At 43.0% G+C, this 22880-nt stretch overlaps 1 protein-coding gene across 1 annotated transcript in view; it reads left to right on the top strand.

Annotated features, from left to right (window-relative positions):
- FUNDC1 (FUN14 domain containing 1) overlaps nucleotides 1-22880 on the top strand; it is a 472293-nt gene that overhangs the window by 340582 nt on the left and 108831 nt on the right. The window lies entirely within an intron of this gene.

The following is a 22880-nucleotide window of genomic DNA, read 5'->3' as shown; positions in this document are numbered from 1 at the left end:
TTTAGTAGAGATGGGGTTTCACCATGCTGGTCAGGATGGTCTCGATCTCTTGACCTCTTGATTTGCCTGCCTCAGCCTCCCAAAGTGTTGGGATTACAGGCGTGAGTCTCCGCGCCCAGCCAGGAAAATATAATCTAAATATCATTTTACCAGGGCCAGGCATGATGACTCATGCCTATAATCCCAGCACTTTGGGAGGCTGAGACAGGCAGATCACCTGAGGTCAGGAGTTTGAGACCAGCCTGGCCAACATGGTGAAACCCTGTCTCTACTAAAAATACAAAAATTAGCCAGGAGTGGTGGCGGGTGCCTGTAATCCCAGCTACTCCAGAGGCTGAGGCAGGAGAATTGCTGGAACCCGGGAGGCGGAGGCTGCAGTGAGCCAAAATCGTGCTACTGCACTCCAGCCTGGGCCACAGAGCAAGACTCTATCTCAAAAAAAAAAAAAAATTTTTTTTTTTTACTCAGACAATAAAGCTCAGGGCAATATTTTACTTTACCTTCATCGCAATAGACTGAATATGTGTCCCCACTAATTCATATGTTGTAGTCTCATCCCTCAACATGATGGTATTAGGAAGTGGGGGCCTTTGGGAGGTGATTAGGCATGAAGGTGGAGCCCTCGTGAGTGGGATTAGTGCCCTTATAAAATACCCCAAAGAATTCTCTCACCCTCTTTCTGCCACCTGTAGACTTCTTTCTAAGCACTGCTTTAGTAGCATCTCACAAATATGATACTTTATTTTTATCTTTCTTTATTCAGAATCTCCTTTTGATTTCTCAACTGACCTATGGGTGGTTTTTTTTTTGTTTTTGTTTTTTTTTTGTTTTTTTTAAAGTATGTTGTTTAGTGTTCAAATATTTGGGAGATCTTTTGGTTATCTTTCTATTGCTGGTTTCTAATTTTATTCCTTTGTGGTCAGAGGACACATGTTGTATGATTACAATCCATTTAAATTTATTGAGACTTATTTTATAACATAACATATAATCTATCATGGTGATTCTTACATGTGCACTTGAAAATAATGTGTTGTTGGGTAGAATGTTCTATAAATGTTAATTATGTCAAGTTGGTTGATGGCATTTAATTCTTCTATATCCTTACTGATTTTCTGTCTGCTTGTTCTGTTAATTATTGCTAAAGGAGTATTGAAATCTTGAATAATAACTGTGAATTTGTCTATTTCTCCTTCAAGTTCTCTCAGGTTTTGTTTCATGTAATTTGAAGCTCTGCTGCTTGGTGCATATGCATTTAGAATTTATGTCTTTTTGATGAATTGACCCCTTTGTCATTATGAAATGTCCCTCTTCATCTTTGATAATATTTTAGGGGGCTTTGTTTTCAGCAAGGATCTGTTTATAGTAAACTCTCTCAGTCTCTGTCTGAAAATGTCTTTATTTAATCTTCTGGATTAAATGATGATTTAGTTGGATATTGAATTTCCAACCTGATAGCTCTTGTCTCTCAGCCCTGTAAAAATGTTATTTCATTATCTTTTGGCTTTGAATATTGCTGATGCAATATCTCTTTTCAATTTAATTCTTGTTTTTTTAAAGTTGCTCTGTCATTTTTCTCTGACGGCTTTTAAGAGCTTCTGTTTAACTTTAGTAGTTGATGTTTCTTTGTAATGTGTCTAAGTTTAGGTTTATTTATTTATTTATTTATTTTTGAAACGGAGTTTTGCTCTTGTCGCCCAGGCTGGAGTACAATTATGCAATCTCGGCTCACTGCAACCTCTGCCTCCTGGGTTCAAGCGATTCTCCTGCCTCAACCTCCCGAGTAGCTGGGATTACAGGAGCCTGCCACCACACCGGGCTAATGTTTTTTATTTTTAGTAGAGGTGAAGTTTCGCCATGTTGATCAGGCTGCTCTTGAACTCCTGACCTCAGGTGATCTACCCGCCTCAGCCTCTCAAAGTGTTGGGATTACAGGCGTGAGTCACCACGCCCGGCCTGGGTTTATTTTATTTTATTTTATTTTATTTTATTTTATTTTATTTATTTATTTATTTTTTTTATTTTATTTTGAGACGGAGTCTTGCCCTGTTGCCCAGGCTAGAGTGCAGTGTCATGGTCTTGGCTCACTGCAGCCTCCACCTCCTGGGTTCAAGTGATCCTCCTACCTCAGCCTCCTGAGTAGCTGGGATTATGGTGCCTGCCACCACGCACGGCTAAGTTTTGTATTTTTAGTAGAGGTGGGGTTTCACCATGTTGGCCAGGTTGGTCTCTAACTCCCGATCTCAAGTGATCCACCCACCTCGGCCTCCCAAAGTGCTGGGATTCCAGGCACGAGCCGCCGCGCCCGGTCTGGGTTTATTTTTATTTTCCCTGCTTGGCATGGATGTGCTTCTTAAAACTGGGATTTATGGCTTTAATCAATACGGAAAAAATTGTCAGCCATTATGTTTTAAAATATCAATTCTCCATCATCCCACTATCCCTACAATCTTTCTGGTTTCTCCTTGGGGAGTTCCTGTTAGTGATATATTTAACTATCTCATTCTATCCTGGATATATCATAACTTCTTTTTCATATGCTCCATAATTCATGTATTCCATCTTTTTATCCTCTTGTGCTGCATTTTGAGTAAATTCTTCAGATATGTTCTCCAGTTCAGTAATTCTCTTCAGCAATGTTAAATATGATATAAAAGTCCACTGAGTTTTAGATTTCAATATTTATATATTTCATTTCTAGGAGACCAATTTGGTTCAAAATCTGTTGGTTATTTTTAAAATAGCGACTTGTTCTTATGGATGACAGTGCTTCCATTTATGTCTTTAATCATTTTAAACAGATTCATTTTCTCCTTTCCATTAGGTTGTTATATTATTTGAGGTACTTTGGGGCTACTGATCTGCAGTTTTGCACCCACTTTTTCTCCCCGTGGAATCTTTTCCTTTTCTGTTTTATTATTTATTTACTTATTTATTTTTATGTTTTCGAGACAGAGTTTCACTCTGTCGCCCACGCTGGAATGCAATGGCGTGATCTCGGCTCATTATAACCTCTGCCTCCTGGGTACAGGCAATTCTCCTGCCTCAGCCCCCTGAGTAGCTGGGATTACAGGTGGGCGCCACCACATCCAGCTAATTTTTGTATTTTTAGTAGGGACAGAGTTTCACCATGTTGGCCGACTGGTCTCAAACTCCTGACCTCAGGTGATCTGCCCGCCTTGTCCTCCCAAAGTGCTGGGATTACAGGCGTGAGCCACCGCACCCAGCCGTGTTTATAATTCAGAGTTTAAGTGCAGCATCGGTGGAGCTTTACCTGTGTGGTCCTGTGTATCTCAGGTTTGGGATGTGGGCTTCCAAAGTATTTTTGTATTTGTTTCTGCCAGACACCAGAGACTGGGAAACATTTTTATGTCAACTTTTCATTGTAGCAGTTCATGGTCCATGCAGGTCGTATGGTATGGCTCAGGGTTGTACATTTTTCAGGGGAGATATTTTTCTACCCAGAGGCCAGGCAAATAAATACATTCTTCGTTGTCAGCTTGTGCTAGTAGGTAGGTTTTTTTCTGTTCCACTTTTTACTAATGGTTCATCTCTTCAAGGCCCAGGAGTTATGTAGAATATGACATTCCAATTCCTTGCCTCATGCAAGTCAAAGGAATTCATTGTGAAGCTAAACCATCATTAGATTGAAAGAGTTAAATAAAAACATTTATAGACAAAGAGTTACACAAATTTACTACCAACACATCCTTGTGGGCCAGACACTGTGGCTCATGCCTGTAATCCCAACACTTTGGGAGGCTGAGATAGGAGGATGGCTTGAGCCCAGGTGTTCGAGACCAGCCTGGGCAGCATAGCGAGACCCCATCTCAAAAAACCAAAAATTTGTTTAAATCCTTACTGAGAAAAAAAAGCAAAGGATGTTCATAAGGAAAAAGATATTTGAGCAAGGAAACAAGAGTTCAGATGGAAGACCTATGAGAACAAATATATTGGTAAATGTGTAAGTAAAGCTAAACAGGAATTTACTACATATTTTTAAGGATGGTTATTAAGGGGGCATTAAAACATAATGGAAGTTCAGGTTATGAGTTGCATACAATAAAATAAACTAAAAAAGAACGACAAACACATAATGGAACCAAGATACTGAACAAAAACAGCATGTAAAATGGAGAAAATTAGATCAAATAGGATTAGAACTTAGGAGGACATGTAATCAAAAGGGACTTTTGATAGTTTAGTTTCTGGTTAGTTTAATCCAGAAAATTTTATTTTCCCATTAACAAGAAATCCAGAAACAAGTGACACTTGGGTCAGTTAAGTTAGTGGTTCCTTAGTGCCATTGCAGACCCTCCGTCTTCCCCTCTGGCCTCTTTCTTTGATGCCTGGGGTAATGTGCCAACCCAATGTCTAGATTCCTTCCGTCTTTAGATCTCTCTTTGTTCAATCTATTGAGGGATTTCCATTTCTGATCTTGAAGTACTTTCTTCTGTGTATGCATATATATTTTCCCCTAAATTGGAATCATGCTGTACGTTCCATTTTGTTACCTGTCCTTCTAAAAATATTCATCATTAAAACATTTAGCATAAATATAGGAAAGTCTCTAATTTCTTTTATTCTTTTCTTTTTTTTTTTTTTGAGATGGAGTTTCAGTCTTGTTGCCCAGGCTGGAGTGCAATGGCATGATCTCGGCTCATCGCAACCTCTGCCTCCTGGGTTCAAGCAATTGTCTTGTCTCAGCCTCCCGAGTAGCTGGGATTACAGGCATGTGCCAGCACGCCCAGTTAATTTTGTATTTTTAGTAGAGACAGGGTTTCTCCATGTTGGTCAGGCTGGTCTCAAACTCCCAACCTCAGGTGATCTGCCTGCCTTGGCCTCCCAAAGTGCTGGGATTACAGGCGTGAGCCACCGTGCCCGGCCAAAATCTTGATTTCTTATAACCAGAAAGGTGGAAGCTACTCAAGTGTCCATAAATGAATGAATGCACAAACAAAATGTGGTGTATCCATACAATGGAGTATCATTCAGCCTTAAAAAAGGAAGGGGCTGGGTGTGGTGGTGCATGCCTGTAATCACAACAGTTTGAGAGGCTGAGGTGGGAGGATCCCTTGAGCCCAGGAGTTTGAGACCAGCCTGGGCAGCATAGGGAGACCCTATTTCTATACAAAATTTTAAAAAAAATTAGCTAGAGGCCAGGCTCAGTGGCTCACGCCTGTAATCCCAGCACTTTGGGAGGCCGACATGGGTGGATCACCTGAGGTCAGGAGATTGAGACCAGTCTGGCCAACATGGTGAAAACCCATCTCTACTAAAAATACAAAAAATTAGCTGAGCGTGGTGGCTCACGCCTGTAATCTCAGCTACTTGGGAGGCTGAGGCAGGAGAATTGCTTGAACCCGGGAGGCGGAGGTTGCAATGAGCTGAGATTGTGCCATTGCACTCCAGCCTGGGCAACAGAGCGAGACTCTGTCTCAAAAACAAACAAACAAACAAACAAAAAAAAACTTAGCCAGGTGTGGTGGCACGCATTTTTAGTCCCAGCTACTCAGGAGGCTGGCGTGGAAGGATTGCTTGAACCCAGGAATTTGAGGTTACAGTGAGCTATAATTGTGCCAGAGCACTCTAACCTGGGTGAGAGTGAGACCTTGTCTCTACAAAAGAACAAAAAGGAAGGAAATTCTGATGTGTGCTACAACATGGATGAACCTGATGGACATTATGCTAAGTGAAATAAGGCAGTCATGAAAAAAACAAATATGGTATGATTCCACCTATATGAGATATCTAGAATAGTCACATTCATAGAGACAGAAAACATAATAGTGGCTGCTAGGGGCTGAAGCTGTGAGGAATGGGGAGCTGTTGCTTAATGGGTGCAGTTTCAGTTTTGCAAGACAGAAAAGTTCTGGAGATTGGTTGCACAATGTGAATATACTTAACACCATTGGACTGTATACTTCAAAATGATTAAGATGGGCCAGGCCCAGGGGCTCACGCCTGTAATCCCAGTACTTTGGGAGGCCAAGGCAGGAAGGTCACTTGAGGTCAGGAGTTCCAGACCAGCCTGGCCAACATGATGAAACCCCCATCTCTATTAAAAATATAAAAATTAGCCGGGTGTGGTGGCCGGGTGCCTGTAATCCCAGCTACTCGGGAGGTTAAGGCAGGAGAATCACTTGAACCCTGGAGGGGGAGGTTGCAGTGAGCCGAGATCGTGCCACTGCACTCCAGCCTGGGCGACAGAGTGAGACTCCATCTCAAAATAAATAAATAAAATGATTAAGATGACAAACTTTATGTTATGTGCATTTTAGCAGAGTTTTTTTTTTTTTCATTTTATTTTGAGATGGAGTCTCACTGTTGTTGCACAGGCTGGAGTGCAATGGCATGATCTCAGCTCACTGCAACCTCTACCTCCCGGGTTCAAGTGATTCTCATGCCTCAGCCTCCCGAGGAGCTGGGATTACAGGCACCTGCCACCACGCCCAACTAATTTTTTTATTTTTAGTAGAGACAAGTTCGAGACCAGTTGGCCAAGCTGGTCTCGAACTCGTGACCTCAGGTGATCTGCCCGCCTCAGCCTCCCAAAGTGCTGGGATTACAGGTGCGAGCCACCATGCCCAACTGCTTAAAATTTCTTTAGGGGAAAAAATTAGCCGGGCATGGTGGTGTGCGCCTATGGTTCCAGCTACTCGGGAGTCTGAGGTAGGAGGATCACTTGAGCCAAGAGGTTGATGCTGCAGTGAGCTAGGATTGTACCACTGCACTCCAGCCTGGGCGACAGAGTAAGACCCTGTCTTGAAAAAAAAGGGTAAGGGGGAGAAAAATAATCTTGATTCCTATTTTGAATGGGCAATACGTACACATGGTACCAAAATCAGAAAATGCAAAAAGGCATACAGTGTTTTCACTATGGACCTTCCCTGTCACCTAGTCTTCTCATCCGTCCCACAACCACCCATCTACTCATCATCTCCCTTGAGCATCAGTTGACACTCCTGTTTTTTTTTTTGAGACGGAGACTCGCTCTGTAACCCAGGCTGGAGTGCAGTGGCGTGATCTCGGCTCACTGCAACCTCTGCCTCCCGGGTTCAAGCAATTCTCCTGCCTCAGCCTTCTGAGTAGCTGGGATTACAGGCATGTGCCACCAAGCCCAACTAATTCTTGTATTTTTAGTAGAGATGGGGTTTCACTATGTTGGTCAGGCTTGTCTCGAACTCCTGACCTAATGATCCGCCCGCCTCGACCTCCCAAAGTGCTGGGATTACAGGCGTGAGCCACCGTGCCTGGCCACCACTTTCTTGTGTGTCTTTCCATAGATACTCTATGACTCATTCTTTTAAATAGCTGTATGTTATTTAATTGTGCATTGTGCATAAGCACCATACTTTCACCATTCCCTTGATAGTGATCATTCAGTTGTTTCTAGCTTGACATTTCTTTGAAATTTCCTCTTCTAATAAAAAAATTACACTCCATTAGACACGTATTTATTTCACGTATTCTTTGTTTTAATTATACTTATTTTAATAGGCAATATATTCACAGGGTTCAAAATTCAGGGAGCACAAGAGGGTAAACATCAAAATATCCCCCTGCCACTGCTAACTCCCAGGTCAACACATTTCCTTCTGGGCTTGTCAGGTATTTGCCTGTTTCTTCACAAATCCATTCCCTGCTCTTTGTCAGCTCTGTTTTCTATTGCAGGAAACTACATTTCCCAGGTTCCTTTGCTTGGTGGCTTCTGGCTAGCTTCAGGCAATGGAGGAAGGGCAGGCACTGGTACAGACTGGAGGGTGCAAGGAAGGCAGAGCCAAGGTATTTCTCTGTCTCCTTATGCTTTACGTAGGGTTTCCCGCAGTTGCTGCAACTTCTTGGCTCCAGCTCCCCTCTGGGCAGCCCCCACCATGATTCTACTACTGCTGAATTGGCCCAGCTTCTGGGATCTGGTAACAGCACCTCCTCCCTGTGTTCCTTCATCCGTAAGGCTGGTAGTCATTTCTTGCTATTAATAACTTTAAGGTTAATTCATAATCTTCTATTTGGTGTCCTAACTCTTTATCACCTGTGTAGCCAGTTTCTTCTATTAATTTCCCTCTGAACGAAATACTATTATCTGTTTCTTGTGTGTGTCTTTCCAGAATATTTTATGCATATAGAAGTAAATTATATCTGTTCTCTCCCTTCTATTTTTTTTCACAAATGATAACATATTTTATACCCTATCCAACCCTTTGCTTTTTCATTTAGCAATAATCCTGGAGTTCTATATACGATTCTAAAGATTCTCTCCATTCCTTTTATTTTTTATTTTTTTGATATGGAGTCTCACTCTGTTGCCCAGGCTGGAGTGTGATGGCACGATCTCAGCTCACTGCAACCTCTGCCTCCTGGGTTCAAGCAATTCTCCAGCCTCAGCCTCCTGAGTAGCTGGGATTACAGTCACCCGCCATCATGCTTGGCTAATTTTTGTATTTTTGTAGAGACGGGGTTTCACTATGTTGGCCAGGCTGGTCTTGAACTCTTGGCCTCAGGTGATCTGCCCGCCTTGGCCTCCCAAAGTGCTGGGATTACAGGCATGAGCCACCGTGCCTGGCCGCTTTCTATTCCTTTTAATCCAACAAGGAGATGTACTGCAATTAAATTGTTGGAACACAATCATGCTTATTTGTTTATGTATTGTTTACAGCTGACTGCTTTCATATTGTGAGTTTTGTCCAATTCTTTGTTCGAGAAGCCAAGAACCTGGACACCTTCTACTGATAACGATACCAGTCCCTTATTGATGGATATTAGGTTACTTAAGCTTTCCTGCTATTACAAACAGTTCTGTGAATAATCTTGAATTATACCATATCATGAACTTTGGAAAAAATTGTAGAATTAGAATTGCTGGGTCAGTGGATATGTGTGTTTAAAAACCTTTTTTTTTGTTTTTTGTTTCTGTTTTTGTTTTTGAGACAGGGTATCTCTCTGTCACCCAGGCTGGAGTGCAGTGGCATGATCATAACTCACTGCAGCTTCTAACTCCTGGGCTCAAGTGATCCTCCAGCTTCTGCCTCCCAAGTAGCTAGGTGTACAGGCATGCACCACCATGCCCAGCAATTTTTTTTTTTTTTTTTTTTTTTTTTTTGCAGAGACGAGGGTTAGCTGTGCTGCCCAGGCTACTCTTGAACTCTTGGGCTCAAGCGATCCTCTCACCCCAGCTTCCCAAAGGGATTATAGACGTGAGCTTCCTCACCTGGCCTTGAAACTTATTTTTTTTTGGATACAGGGTCTCTCGCTATCACCCAGGTTGGAGTGCAGTAGCGTGATCATAACTCACTGCAGCCTCTAACTCCTGGGCTTAAGCGTTCCTCCTACCTCAGCCTCCTGAGTAGCTGGGACTACAGGTGAGCACCACCACGCCAAGCTAATTTTTTGTATATTTAGTAGAGAAGGGGTTTCACCAGGTTGCCCAGGCTGGTCTCCAACTCCTGGGCTGAAGTGATCTTTTGATTTTATTTTGTATATGAGAACATGGTCAAAGTCATTACTCATAAACAGCACAATTTTACATTATCAAATGTGTTTTAAAAAGTAGGTATTTTGAAAGTCTTTGATGTATACAAGCAAGTGAAGACAAAAGGGCAGGCCTCTATAATTACCTTGAATTTTTAAAAAAGTTCAGGTACTACTAGGTTAGCAAAATTCGAGAGCTCTGTCGGGTTTTCTTGATTGTGAATTGGCACAGTAATTATCCACTGAAGATGACCAATTTGCCTACGATTAAAAAAAAAAAATCTCTGAGCATTCCAAATCTACTACAACTCTCTGTTCTGGGAATAATGTGAGGTTTGCATAGAGGGAGTATGCCAGTGAAGGCTTGAAAATAGGTTCTAAAAATGCTAAGGGCACAAGTTAGTTTGACTTTAAAAGCACCTTAACATTTTATTACTGAAAGGTTTACATTATCTTGCCTGTTCAAGGAATTGAATGGACCAGCCCAAGAATTGCCTATTACTGCCAGTTAAAATGTGAACCTTGGGGTCAGTGTAATTTCTGGAAATAAAATAAGTATGAGAAAGAGTACAGTTACTGACCATTATTCCTGGTGCCATGCTTGGCAAACTTTTTCTGTAGAGGGGCAGACAGCATATATTTTAGGTGTTATGGACCATGCAGTCTCTGTCATTACTACTCAACTCTGCTGTTTAAATGCTAAAGCAGCCATAGACAATAGTTGGATGAATGAGCATGGCTGTGCTCCAATAAAACTGTCTACAGAAAGGGCGAGTAGCAAGATTTTGCCACAGGGTCCCAGTTTACCCACTCATTTCCTGGAGGAAAATTAGAGTCCTTGCAGTGTACCATCACCTCAAGCCGTGGAGTACTTGGTGACCTTTGGTGCTCTGGTTCTCTTTGACCTGAGCGGAGTTCTTTCCCATGAGACCCGTGCGATATCTAAAATGACTTTCCCTGATGACACCCTGGATATACAATTTCCTTAGCTTACATGTCATTTGGATGAGAGTAAGTGCATAGGGAATGTTGCTATGATGTCCTTCCACAAATCTGGGGATCTGTGGAGAGAATGTTATTTATGACAGAGCATTAGAGGGAGAACAAGAGCAACAAAATCAGAGATCTCCGGTGTCATTGTGGTGGATTGTTTGTAAAGATGGCTGCTAACAATCCCACCCATCCCGCTATGTGCCTCAGGCACTTCCCATCAAGTAGTGAGGTCTATTTACCTCCCCTTAAAAATGGGCTGACCTTAGGACTTGTTTTGGCCAATGGAATATGGCAGAAGTGATGAAACCGTCTTTGCAAAATTGTGACTGAGACAGTGAAATAGATCTAACTTAACTCCATCTTGCTTCTTAGCTCCAAGCTTGCTTCTTAGCTCCAAGTTGCTTCTTAGCTCCAAGCAGTCCTTATTCATTCCTGGGCATAGGCTGAACTAACTTTGGGAGAAGCTTAGTTATGGTTTACAGTTTAAAACAAAGACGATAGGCTGGGCGCGGTGGCTCACGCCTGTAATCCCAGCACTTTGGGAGGCCAAGGTGGGCAAATCACGAGGTCAGGAGTTCAAGACCAGCCTGGCCAAGATGGTGAAACCCTGTCTCTACTAAAAAAAAAATACAAAGAAGTTAGCTGGGCATGGTGGTGGGCACCTGTAATCCCAGCTACTGGGGAGGCTGAGGTAGATAATTGCTTGAACCTGGGAGGCGGAGATTGCAGTGAGCCGAGGTAGCGCCATTGCACTCCAGCCTGGGCGACAGAGTGAGACTCTGTCTCAAAAATAAACAAATAAATAAATAAAAATAAAACAAAAACAATAACAGCCCTTTCCCAAAGCAGACCTCCTTCTTGCCTGGGGACTAGATTGCCTTTGTAGGACTAACATTAGCCATAAGATTGGAAATTATGGTTTAGGAGTCATGCAGCTGGGGGCTACAAGATTCTGACCCTCACTGAACTGCTCCTAAGATAAGTGCTTGAGATATTTTGCAGACCCTGCATTTGATGGATCAGCTGGCACCACCCAGATTGATAAAGTGGCTCATCTGATCTTGTGGCCCCACCAAGGAACTGACTCAGCACAAGAAGACAGCTTTGACTCCCTGTGATTTCATCCTTGACCAGTCAGCACTCCTAGCTCACTGGCTTCCTTCCACTCACCAAGTTGTCCTTAAAAACTCTGCTCCCCGAATGCTCCGGGAGAGTGACTTGAGTAATAATAAAACTCCGGTCTCAGCCAGGTGTGGTGGCTCACGCCTGTAATCCCAGCACTTTGGGAGGCTAAGGTGGGTGGATCATGAGGTCAGGAGTTCGAGACCAGCCTGGCCAACATGGGGAAACCCCATCTCTACTAAAAATACAAAAATTAGCTGAGCGTGGTGGTATGCACCTGTAATCCCAGCTACTCAGGAGCCTGAGGCAGGAGAATTGCTGGAACCCGGGAGGCAGAGATTGCAGTGAGCTGAGATCGCGCCATTGCACTCCAGCCTGGACAACAGATCGAGACTCCGTCTCAAAAAAAAAAAAAAAAAATAACTCCAGTCTCCTGCACAGCCAGCTGGGCGTGAATTACTCTTTTCTCTACTGCAATTCCCCTGTCTTGATAAATCAGCTCTGTCTAGGCAGTGAGGAAGGTGAACCCCTTGGGCGGTTACAGTGATGCGGTACCAATTCCAAGCCTAGACCTGAAGAAACTTGGCACCTTCAGCTGTCACCCTCTTAGAAGCCAGCTGTTACATAAAGACGCTTGGGCTAGACTTCTGAATGATGCGCAATCACATGGAAGAAGAGAGAGAGGTCAGATAGAGAAGAGCTTAGGTGTCCAGTCACTGCTACCACCCAGGCTGAGGCACCAGACATGACTGGGGCCATTTTGGATGTTCCAGCTTTAGCCAGGCTCCCAATTCAGTGTAGCCATATGACTGACCCCAGATAACATCACATGGAGCAGAGACATGTCATCCCTGCCAATCTCTAGCCAAAATGCAGAACTGTGAACAAATAAATGGTTGTTTTAAGCCACTAATTTGGGGGATGGTTTGTTATGCAACAATAGTTTCCATGACCCAGTAGCAGGGTACCCATGTTGGGGATCTTCTGGCTTGAAGCTCTCCTGACACTTGATTTTCTGCCCTTTACAGCATCCATAATTAGCAACTCCTTAATCTGGCCTCCAAGGCTCTCCATTGCCTTGACTTTTACTTACCTTGCCATCGTCATTTCTGCATGCTCCACTGCAGGAAGTTTTCCTTCTAGAGAAGCAGTACAGCATAGACGGTAGGAGCAATGACTCTGGAGACAGACTGCCTATCATTAGCTGTGTGATCTTGGTCAAGTTGCTTAACCCATCTGTGCTTACTCTCTTCATATGAAAGGTGAATGATAATAATCTCTACCTCATGCATGGTGGTGGTGAACATTAATATGTTAATATGTGCAAAGCACTTCGAATAGTTCCTGGCACTGTGCCATACATGGTTTTGGGAGCCTTCATTCAGTATATTGCCTCCGACCAAGGTGGCTTTCTCTGCTCCCCTTTCTTTCTCTCCTTCTTTCCTTCTCTCTCAGCCCACCTGGAGACCCCTCCTGTATGTGGAGGCCCCTGATGCAATAGCTTTCATTTGTCTAGGTCTTCCTTCTCTCGTTTCCTGTTTGGGACACTAATCTGACAGTTAGGCTTTGAGATTCTGGAGTCTCCGGATTGTCTGGGGATCCCATTTTGCTTCTTGAAGGCAGAGACTGTTGTCTGAGAGCTGCAACAATTGCCTTCCTGCCCCTGCAGTGCATGCAGATTTTCCTGAAATAAAAAACTAGCCGGGCGTGGTGGCTCACGTCTGTAATCCCAGCACTTTGAGGAGCCGAAGTGGGCGGATCACGAGGTCAGGAGTTTGAGACCAGCCTGACCAACATGGTGAAACCCAGTCTCTATTAAAAATACAAAAATTAACCAGGCATGGTGGTGGGTGCCTGTAATCCCAGCTACTTGGGAGACTGAGGCAGGAGAATCGTTTGAGTTCAGGAGGCGGAGGTTGCAGTGAGCCGAGATCGCGCCACTGCACTCCAGCCTGGGTGACAGGGCAAGACTCTGTCTCAAAAAACAAACAAACAAACAAATAAACAAAAACTGAGTAAAAGATTGATGTGGGCTAAAACCAGTGGCAATGCTTTCGGGTAAGTAGGACTTGGGTTGAGCTTGGAGGTCTAGAACACTTGGCAAAGTGTGGAGGCCAGGAGGAAGCGTTGTCCCTTCTTAGGCTGCATGTGATATAGACCTCATACATGTAAGCTACCTGTGCCCAATTCCTTGTACTGTCACTTATTAGCTTGATAACGTTTTGCAAGTATTTACCTCTTCAGTCTCCTCATCTGCAAAATGAGAGATTTACTAATTATACTCCTGCCATGAAGTTGTAGGACTTTACATATATATATATATAACATATATATATATGTTTATTATTATTATTATTATTATTTTTTAAACGGAGTCTCACTGTCACCCAGCCTGGAGTGCAGTGGTGCCATCTCAGCTCACTGCAACCTCCACTTCCTGGGTTCAAGGAATTCTCCTGCCTCAGCCTCCCGAGTAGCTGGGACTAGAGGTGCACCCCACCACTCTCAGCTAATTTTGGTACTTTTAGTAGAGACAGGGTTTCACCATGTTGGTCAGGCTGGTCTTGAACTCCTGGCCTCAAGTAATCCATCCGCCTCAGCCTCCCAAAGTACTGGGATTACAGCATGACCCACTGTACCCGGCCCTAATGGCTTATACTTCTAAGACCCTTGGGACAATGACTGGCACAAGAAAATACCTCATAAATGTGAAACATGTTTTGTCATCATTAAGCCCCTCAATTTCCACAAGCTGTGTCAGCTTGATCGCCTGCTGAGCGGACCACTAAAGACCATGTGTCTGCACTTGTCTGCCACCCAGATCGTCCTGCCCAGGTACAGCCGTACCTGAGCTTGTGTGTGAGCAGCTCAGCTTAGGGAGGCCATTCTTTACAGTGCTCTGGCCATTCCTTACAGCGCCCTGTTAGCCCAGGACTAGGAGAGACTACTAGAAAGATTTACACCCAAATTGTGTCATTTTACCCTTTTGTAGAGTTACTTTTATTGGACTGTGCTTTAGCATCACACCTTTTGTGTACACTGCAGGACATTATAAAGAATAGCCCCATAAACTATTGACTTCTCTATAAAGACGCCACTGAAGAGATTAATTTCATTTCAGTATTCTCTGTGTAGGGAGAACTTTCGCGTTTCATCACAAAGAATAATTGTTCTTTTCTTGTAGTTTTTTACTGTATGAGTGTGCAAAATACGTGATGGATCAGGTGTTACTCTGCATTTACCTGCCACATTTGTGACTTTCTGGCAGGGGGCTAGGTTCTTACAGGGTATTTTGGGGGGTTCTAACCTAACTCTTTGCTTCATCTATTTTTTTCTACCCTCATTTTTGCTTTTGCCTTATCATCTTGCTTAATTTTTAGACATTGCCATCCAACTCTAACTCTTTCGTTGGACTGAAGCAAGGTAAAAATAAAAAAATTTAAAAAGTGCCACTTAAGATAATTCTAAATCAATACCTTTTAAAAATATGTGGAAAATATAAATATGCATTCTGCAGTTTTAGAAATCATGTAACTTATCTGTGAATTTCTTCTTGGCCTTGAGTTGTTGAACAGTTGTTGAACAAAATTAAAAAGATTTGAGCAAGAAAGTGAAAGAAAAGACCCACTGGTTCTTGTTTTCAGGCTCCAAAGACATACTGTCATGAAATCCATTATAACCACCACAGCTACCACTACTATTGAGCAGCTACTGTGTGTGTGTAAGGAATTCTAGTCCGTGCAATATATTCAACAAATAAAATAGATGCTAGACACTAAGGTGCTGAGGATACAGTAGAATAAAGCCAGACAAGATCTCTGCTTTCGCAGTGCTTTAGTAAATTCTCTTTCATAATGAATTTCTAACTGCCTGGCTTTGAGCAAGTCCTCTGTGTACTAGGAGATCTAGAAAGCCTGATAATGATGGTGAAGATGACAATGTCAGCTTACATTTATTGAGCGCATACTATATCCCAGGCATTGTTGTAAGTGCTTTGTATGTATTAGCTTACTGAACCCTCAGACAATCCCATGAGGTATGTGCTAATGTTAACTACACTTTAAAGATTAGGAAATGGAGGCACAGAAGGGTCACATCAGGGTTTCTCAACCTATTGGCACTAGTGACATTTCAGACCATATAATTCTTTGTGGTGGGGGACTGTCCTGTGGGGGACTTGTATGATGTTTAGCAAGATCTCTGTTTTCTATCCATGACTAGGTGCCTAACAACACCCCTGCACCCCAGTTTTGACAATCCAAATGTCTGCAGACATTGCCAAATGTTCCCTGAGGGGCAAAACTACCCCCAGGTTGAGAATCACTGGGTTAGATGATTTGCCCAAATTACACAAGTAGTACGCATTAGAACTGAGATTCAACCCGGGCATTCTGGCTGCAGAGTGTGAAATATTAACAACACCAAACTCTAGGTGTAACCGTCTCAGTCATAATTAGAATTTTCAGAAATAGAAATGTGAGAATCTTTGTGAAAAGATGTTTAAGAGACGTTAAAAAAAGAAATGTGAGAATCTAACTTTCTGAAAATGGTGGACACAGCACTAATACTGAGATCTGACAATTACTAGTATTTTAATAATTCTGTGTGTATCAGTCAGGGACCCAGCAAGAAACAGAAGGCATTCTCTAATTAACATAACTTGAGGAGGGTTTAATAACTGACTGCTTACAAAGGTGTGGGGCAGGGGAGACCACAGAGGAGAGTGTAGTCCCCTGAGTCTCTTTTTGTTTTTTTTTTGTTTTTATTTTTTGAGACGGAGTCTCGCTCTGTCGCCCAGGCCGGAGTGCAGTGGCCAGATCTCAGCTCACTGCAAGCTCCGCCTCCCAGGTTCACGCCATTCTCCTGCCTCAGCCTCCCGAGTAGCTGGGACTACAGGCGCCCGCCACCTCGCCCGGCTAGTTTTTTGTACTTTTCAGTAGAGACGGGGTTTCACCGTATTCAGGATGGTCTCGATCTCCTGACCTTGTGATTAGCCCGTCTCGGCCTCCCAAAGTGCTGGGATTACAGGCTTGAGCCACCGCGCCCGGCCAGTCCCCTGAGTCTCTTAACAGTGGAGAGCCTTTACCGTGTATATGAACAATGGGATGAGAAAGAGAGAGACCTGGACAGAGAGAGAGATGCCTTAAGAACACTATCCAGCCGGGCGCAGTGGCTCACACCTGTAATCCCAGCACTTTGGGAGGCCAAGGGGAGTAGATCACCTGAGGTTGGGAGTTCGTGACCAGCCTGACCAACATAGTGAAACCCCATCTCTACTAAAAATACAAAAATTAGCTGGGCGTGGTGGCTTATGCCTGTAATCCCAGTTACTCAAGAGGCTGAGTCAGGAGAATTGCTTGAACCCAGGAGGCGGAGGTTGCAGTGAGCCGAGATCGCCACTACGCTCCAACCTGGGCAACAGAGCAAGACTCTCTCTCGAAAATAAATACATAATAAATAAATAAATAACACTATCTTCTGTTGCCCAAGGTGACCTTGAAAGGAGAATGCTAGGAGAATAAATACCACAACTTGACTCTCCTTCCTCCCTCTGATCTTCTGGGACTGTGCATTGGCTACACCCCACTGGAAACCAGAGAACAATGATGCCCACTGATTGTGCTCCATTCAAGTCAGCCACCTGGGCAGAGAGCAGGCAAAGAACGGTGGAGAGAGATATCTGCTACACTGCAATAACCTTTCTTTTTTTCTTTTTTTAAGGTGAAGTCTTGCTCTGTTGCCAGGCTGGAGTGCAGTGGCGCTATCTTGGCTCACTGCAACCTCTGCCTCTCGGGTTCAAGTGATTCTCCTGCCTCAGCTCCCGAGTAGCTGGGATTACAGGCATGCGCCACCACGCCTGGCTAATTTTTGTATTTTTAGTAGAGACAGCGTTTAACCATGTTGGCCAGGATGGTCTCAATCTCTTGACCTCGTGATCCACCCACCTCAGCCTCCCAGAGTGCTGGGATTACAAGCGTGAGCCACCACGCCTGGCCTGCAATAACTTTTCTCATGGGATTTCGTTTCTATCTATTGGCTTTGAGGTTTGGTTATTCCATAAACTTTACAGATTGGTAATTTTCTTGGTGAGAAGTCAATTTCATCTAACACCTTTACCTTGATTTTTCATGGCCTCCAATGTGTATAGTTGGTGAACCAGCCTGTGTAGAATTTGAGGGGAGAAAAGAAAATTATTGTAATATCTGCTTTGGAAAGATGCTATTAGGATGCATCTGCTACAGAAACATTGGAGTAGTCACTGTCTTTTTCTTTTAATTTTTTAAACTGTAACTGAGACATAAGGTTCACTATTATGTGTTTATGTTGGCAGAGATTCAAATGTGAAAATTCTTTTCTAAACCATTCTTTGAAGTATTTGGATATTTGCTTCAAACTTTTTGTCATGCCCTCAATTGATTAAACTTTCATTTTAAAGAGTCAATGGATAGCATGTCTTAATGTGCAGCCTTTCCACAGGTCTTTTAAAGATCACACCTACACAACAACAAAAATGGCCTGTCAATTCAGTGAGATCAAGTCAGTTAATGGAATTAAAAAAAAAACACTAAAGAGTTTCTTTTTAATGTGGCACCATGTGTGTGAAAAACAATTCTTGGGTTGACCATAATTTTTATTTTTCTCACAGTGGATTTTGGCACCACTTGGCACAGCTTGGCTAAGGCTCTTTCTAGCCCACCCTTGAGCATTTCTGTCTTCTCCATCCCTTCTGTTATGTTCCTTGTACGCTGTGAGTTCCAGCCCTTTCCCTGAACTGTATGTTCTAGAAACATAGAATCTTGGAGTTGAAAGTGCTGTGGGTAGCCACATAGTTCATTCTTCCTCCCAGCGGGTACCCTCTTGTGTAATATCTCTGACAGATGGCCACCCAGCCTGTATTTGAGCATCATCTAGGACAGGGAACCCTCTGCTTTGCAAAGCAGTTTGTTCCACTGTGGGCGAGCTCATACTGCTAAACTGATCATTTTGCCATTGAGCTGAAACTTGCTTTCTTCTAATTTTCATTTCCTTCCTTCCTTCCTTCCTTCCTTCCTTCCTTCCTTCCTTCCTTCCTTCCTTCCTCCCTCCCTCCCTTCCTCCCTTTCTTCCCTTTCTTCCCTTTCTCCTTCCTTCCTTCCTTCCTTCTTTCCTTCCTTCCTTCCTTCCTTCCTTCCTTCCTTCCTTCCTTCCTTCCTTCCTTCCTTCCTTCTTTCCTTCCTTTCTGTCTTTCTTTCTGTCTTTCTTTCTTTCTTGAGACAGAGTCTTGCTCTGTTGCCCACGCTGGAGTGCGGTGGCATAATCTCAGCTCAGTGCAACCTTCACCTCCTGGGTTCAAGTGATTCTTCTGCCTCAGCCTCCTGAGTAGTTGGTATTACAGGTGCATGTCACTATGCCCAGCTAATTTTTTTGGATTTTTAGTAGAGACAGGGCTTCGCCATGTTGGCCAGGCTGGTCTCAAACTCCTGACCTCAGGTGATCCACCTGCCTCGGCCTCCCAAAGTGCTGGGATTACAGGCATGAGTCACTGAGTCTGGCTGCTTTCTTCTTAATTTTCACGCATTAGGGAAAGGCAGTAGAAGGCAGTGGTCAAGATTCCGGTTCTGAGCCAGACTGCCTTTGTTCATGTTCCTGCTCTCCCACTTACCATCTGTGTGCTCTTGTGCAAGTTATTTAACCTTCTAATCCAGTTTGTTTCTCTGTAAAATGGGGATAACAGTAGCTTTGCGTTGTATCGATTTAGCTAAGTTGGAACTAAGACTCCCAGAATTCCCTTCTTTGTTTGGTCCTGGGTTAGAGTTGACCACAGGGGAAATTGGAGGGCAGAAGTAAGGCAGGAAGTAGGGTATAGGGCCACTGCTGTTGTAGTTTCCCTACATCAGCACAGGCCTGGTTTGCATTATTCATGTAGGTCACCAACTGGGCATGCAGCTCTTCCAACCCTGGCCAGCTCTTCTTCAGCATCTCTGGATCCTGGGCCAACTCTGTGTGAAGTTCCGTGGTGAAGTGTGCCAGCTCTTCTACAGGTCACTGGCATCTTTAAAGTCAGAGGCTTGGAGACAGTGAGAGACTGACGAAGATTCCAGTGTGATACCAATGTGACCAGTGTAAGTTCTGATGAGAGACAGATGTGAGTTTCAGCTCTTTCTTGCTCTCTTCCACTTTACATCCATTTTCCCTTCCCAACTCCTGGAGATGCTGACTTCAGGCCCAAAACCAGATGCAGAAGCAAGAGCTATACACAAACTACACAGCTCTCAATATTCGTAAAGTCTGATCTGTAAGCTAAATTTCTTATTTAACTCACAGTGGCTCTGCTTCTCTGATCAAACCCCAATAATACCAGTACCTTGCGACAAATAAATGAAATAATCTATGTAAAGCGCTCGTTACAGTGCCTGGAACGTAGTTAAGTACCCAGCATCCTTGGACCTGTATTGTTATAGTCTCCATCTTCATGGTATTACCAGCTCCATTCCCCAGGTCATTACAGAATGCATTTGGCTCCTCTTCCACCTGACAGTGAATCCACATATTTAAATCCTTTTTTTTTTTTTTTTTTTTTTTTTTGGAGATGGAGTCTCCCTCTGTTGCCCAGGCTGGAGTGCAGTGGTGTGATCTCTGTTCACCGCAACCTCTGCCTCCCGGATTCAAGTGATTCTCTTGCCTCAGCCTCCCGAGTAGCTGGGATCACGGGCCCCTGCCACCATGCTCAACTAATTTTTTTGTAATTTTAGTAGAGATGGGATTCCACCATGTTGGCCAGGCTGATCTCGAACTCCTGACCTCAAGTCATCCGCCCACCTCGGCATCCCAAAGTGCTGGAATTACAGGCATGAGCTACTGCATCCAGGCTAAATCCGTATTTTTGAAGGCTTTTAAACATAGAACGATCTGTCAAGTTAAACCTTATGAGAGATACTGGACTAAGTGATTTGGACATATTATCTCATTTAATTGTCTTCACAAACACTCTAGAAATTTTCCAGATGAGGCTACTGAAGCTCATCCCAAGGTGACATAACTAGGGGTCTCTTGGACTACCTATAGTTAGTTGGGTTTTATAGTAATATGCAATTTCTAACTTGCATATTTATAAATCTTGTAATTGTTGTATAAAATAAGAGCAATTACTTTCATTTGTTCTTTGATTAATAGTCAACACAATTCAAACAGATTAAAATCACTTTAAACAATTAATCCCATTTATAAGTTTATTTTATTCCCCTTTTTAAACTACACTCATAAATGTAATATATTTGAACTTTCTGAGCCCTTCAAATGCCTGACAAGGCGTAAGTATAATCCTAACAAACAAAATTCTACCAGTTAAATGACTCTGGTGAAGATAATAGATTAAGCCTATAAATTTGTTGAATCTTGAGCTCTCATAAACATTTCAATACTGTTAATACGCCTGTGAAAATCTCTTATGCTTTTCTATGTGAAATTACAAGTCAAAATCAATTGCTCAAGGCTAATCTAATAGATTTCCTAAAATGCTCGATTCTCTTAAACATTACAAAGAAATTGTTTTTAATTTATACAAAGTGTTACTACTATGGCTATTTACTTCATCATATCATTCTAAATTCTCCCCAGGATTGAAAAGTCACTTACTCAAATAAGGGTAGTAGATTTACTATAAGGGTAGTAGATTTACTATATCAGGTAAATTGAGCTGAAGTCAGAAGGTGGCTTTTCCCCTCAGGATGTGTTTGTGTAGTTAGAGATTCAAGACCCAGACATAGGATTTAAGAGCCTCATGCTTCCTGAATGATTCTATCTTAGTCACGGGGTACACAGGAATCCCCCCTTTTTTTACATGAATGTTCATAGCAGCTTTCTTTGTAATAGCCCCAAACTGGATACAAACCGAGTGTCCATCAACAGATCAACAGACAAATTGTGATGTACTGATACAATGGAATATTACTCAGCAATAAAAAAGAAAGAACTACTGATACACACTGCAACAGGGATGAATCTCAAAATCATTATGCTACATGGAAGAGACCAATCAAAGAGGAATCCACACTATATAATTCCTTTAACATTAAATTCTAGAAAATGCAAACTAATCTGTAGTGACAGAAAGCAGATGGGGGTTCAAGGAGAAGAGAGAGACCACCATAGGGGGATAGATATGTTCATTACCTTGAGGGCTGACATGAATTTAAGGGTATATACATATATCAAAACTTACACTTTTTTTTGAGATGGCGTCTTGCTCTGTCACCCAGGCTGGAGTGAAGTGGTGTGATCTTGGCTCACTGAAACCTCCACCCCCCAAGTTCAAGCAATTCTCCTGCCTCAGCCTCCCAAGTAGCTGGGACTATAGGCGTGTGCCACCACGCCTGGCTAAGCTTTGTATTTTTAGTAGAGACGGTTTCTAGCCATGTTGACCAGGCTGGTCTCAAACTCCAAATCTCAGGAGATCCACCCATCTCGGCCTCCCAAAGTGCTAGGATTACAGGCGTGAGCCACTGCTCCTGGCCTCAAAACTTATGCTTTAAATAAAGGCAGTTTATTGTTATGTCAATAAGCTTGGTTTTTTAAAAAAACAATGAACTATATCATATTTTTCTTACAAAATTAGTCACAATAATTTTATTCATAGCAAAAATTGGGACCCCCCCTTTTTTTTAAATAGCCATTTTGCTCATGGGAGGGCGTAAGGCCATACCTTTTAGCTATAAAGTTTTAGTTACCTGACTGGGTTAAACAGAAACCTGCAACCCTACTCAAGTGGCAGACTAAACTCTCTTTATCCCTGAATTCCTTAAATATTCTATTTTATCCTGTATCTTCTATTTTTATCTGGCTATAACTCATAGTCATGAGCTGGTAGAGTTGGATTTGAACCCAGATCTCCCTGAGCCCAGAGCGTGGTCTGTGATCCACCATGATATGCTGATTTCTTTTTTTTGCTTTGTTTTTCTTTTGCGATGGAGTCTCACTGTATCGCCCAGGCTGGAGCGCAGTGTCGCAATCTTAGTTCACTGCAACCTTTGCCTCCTGGGTTCAAGAAATTCTCCTGCCTCAGCCTCCCGAGTAGCTGGGATTACAGGCGTGCACCACCATGCCTGGCTAAGTGTTTTGTTTTTGGTTTTGTTTTTTGTCCTCTCATCCCATTTATTAAAGACACAGTAAGAAAAGATACAATGCAGGAAAACCACCAACCATCCTTTCACAGCAGGCTGAACGAAGCACAGTGATTTCTTCCCTTTATCCCCCTCACCCCAATTCCCATATTCCCATCCACATCAGTTTAAATTTTGAGGTTCTTTGATTGGGAGTAC

Source organism: Macaca thibetana, chromosome X (genome assembly GCF_024542745.1).
Source record: "Macaca thibetana thibetana isolate TM-01 chromosome X, ASM2454274v1, whole genome shotgun sequence".
Taxonomy (NCBI): Eukaryota; Metazoa; Chordata; class Mammalia; order Primates; family Cercopithecidae; genus Macaca; species Macaca thibetana.
This window is presented reverse-complemented; position numbering and strand designations above follow the sequence as displayed.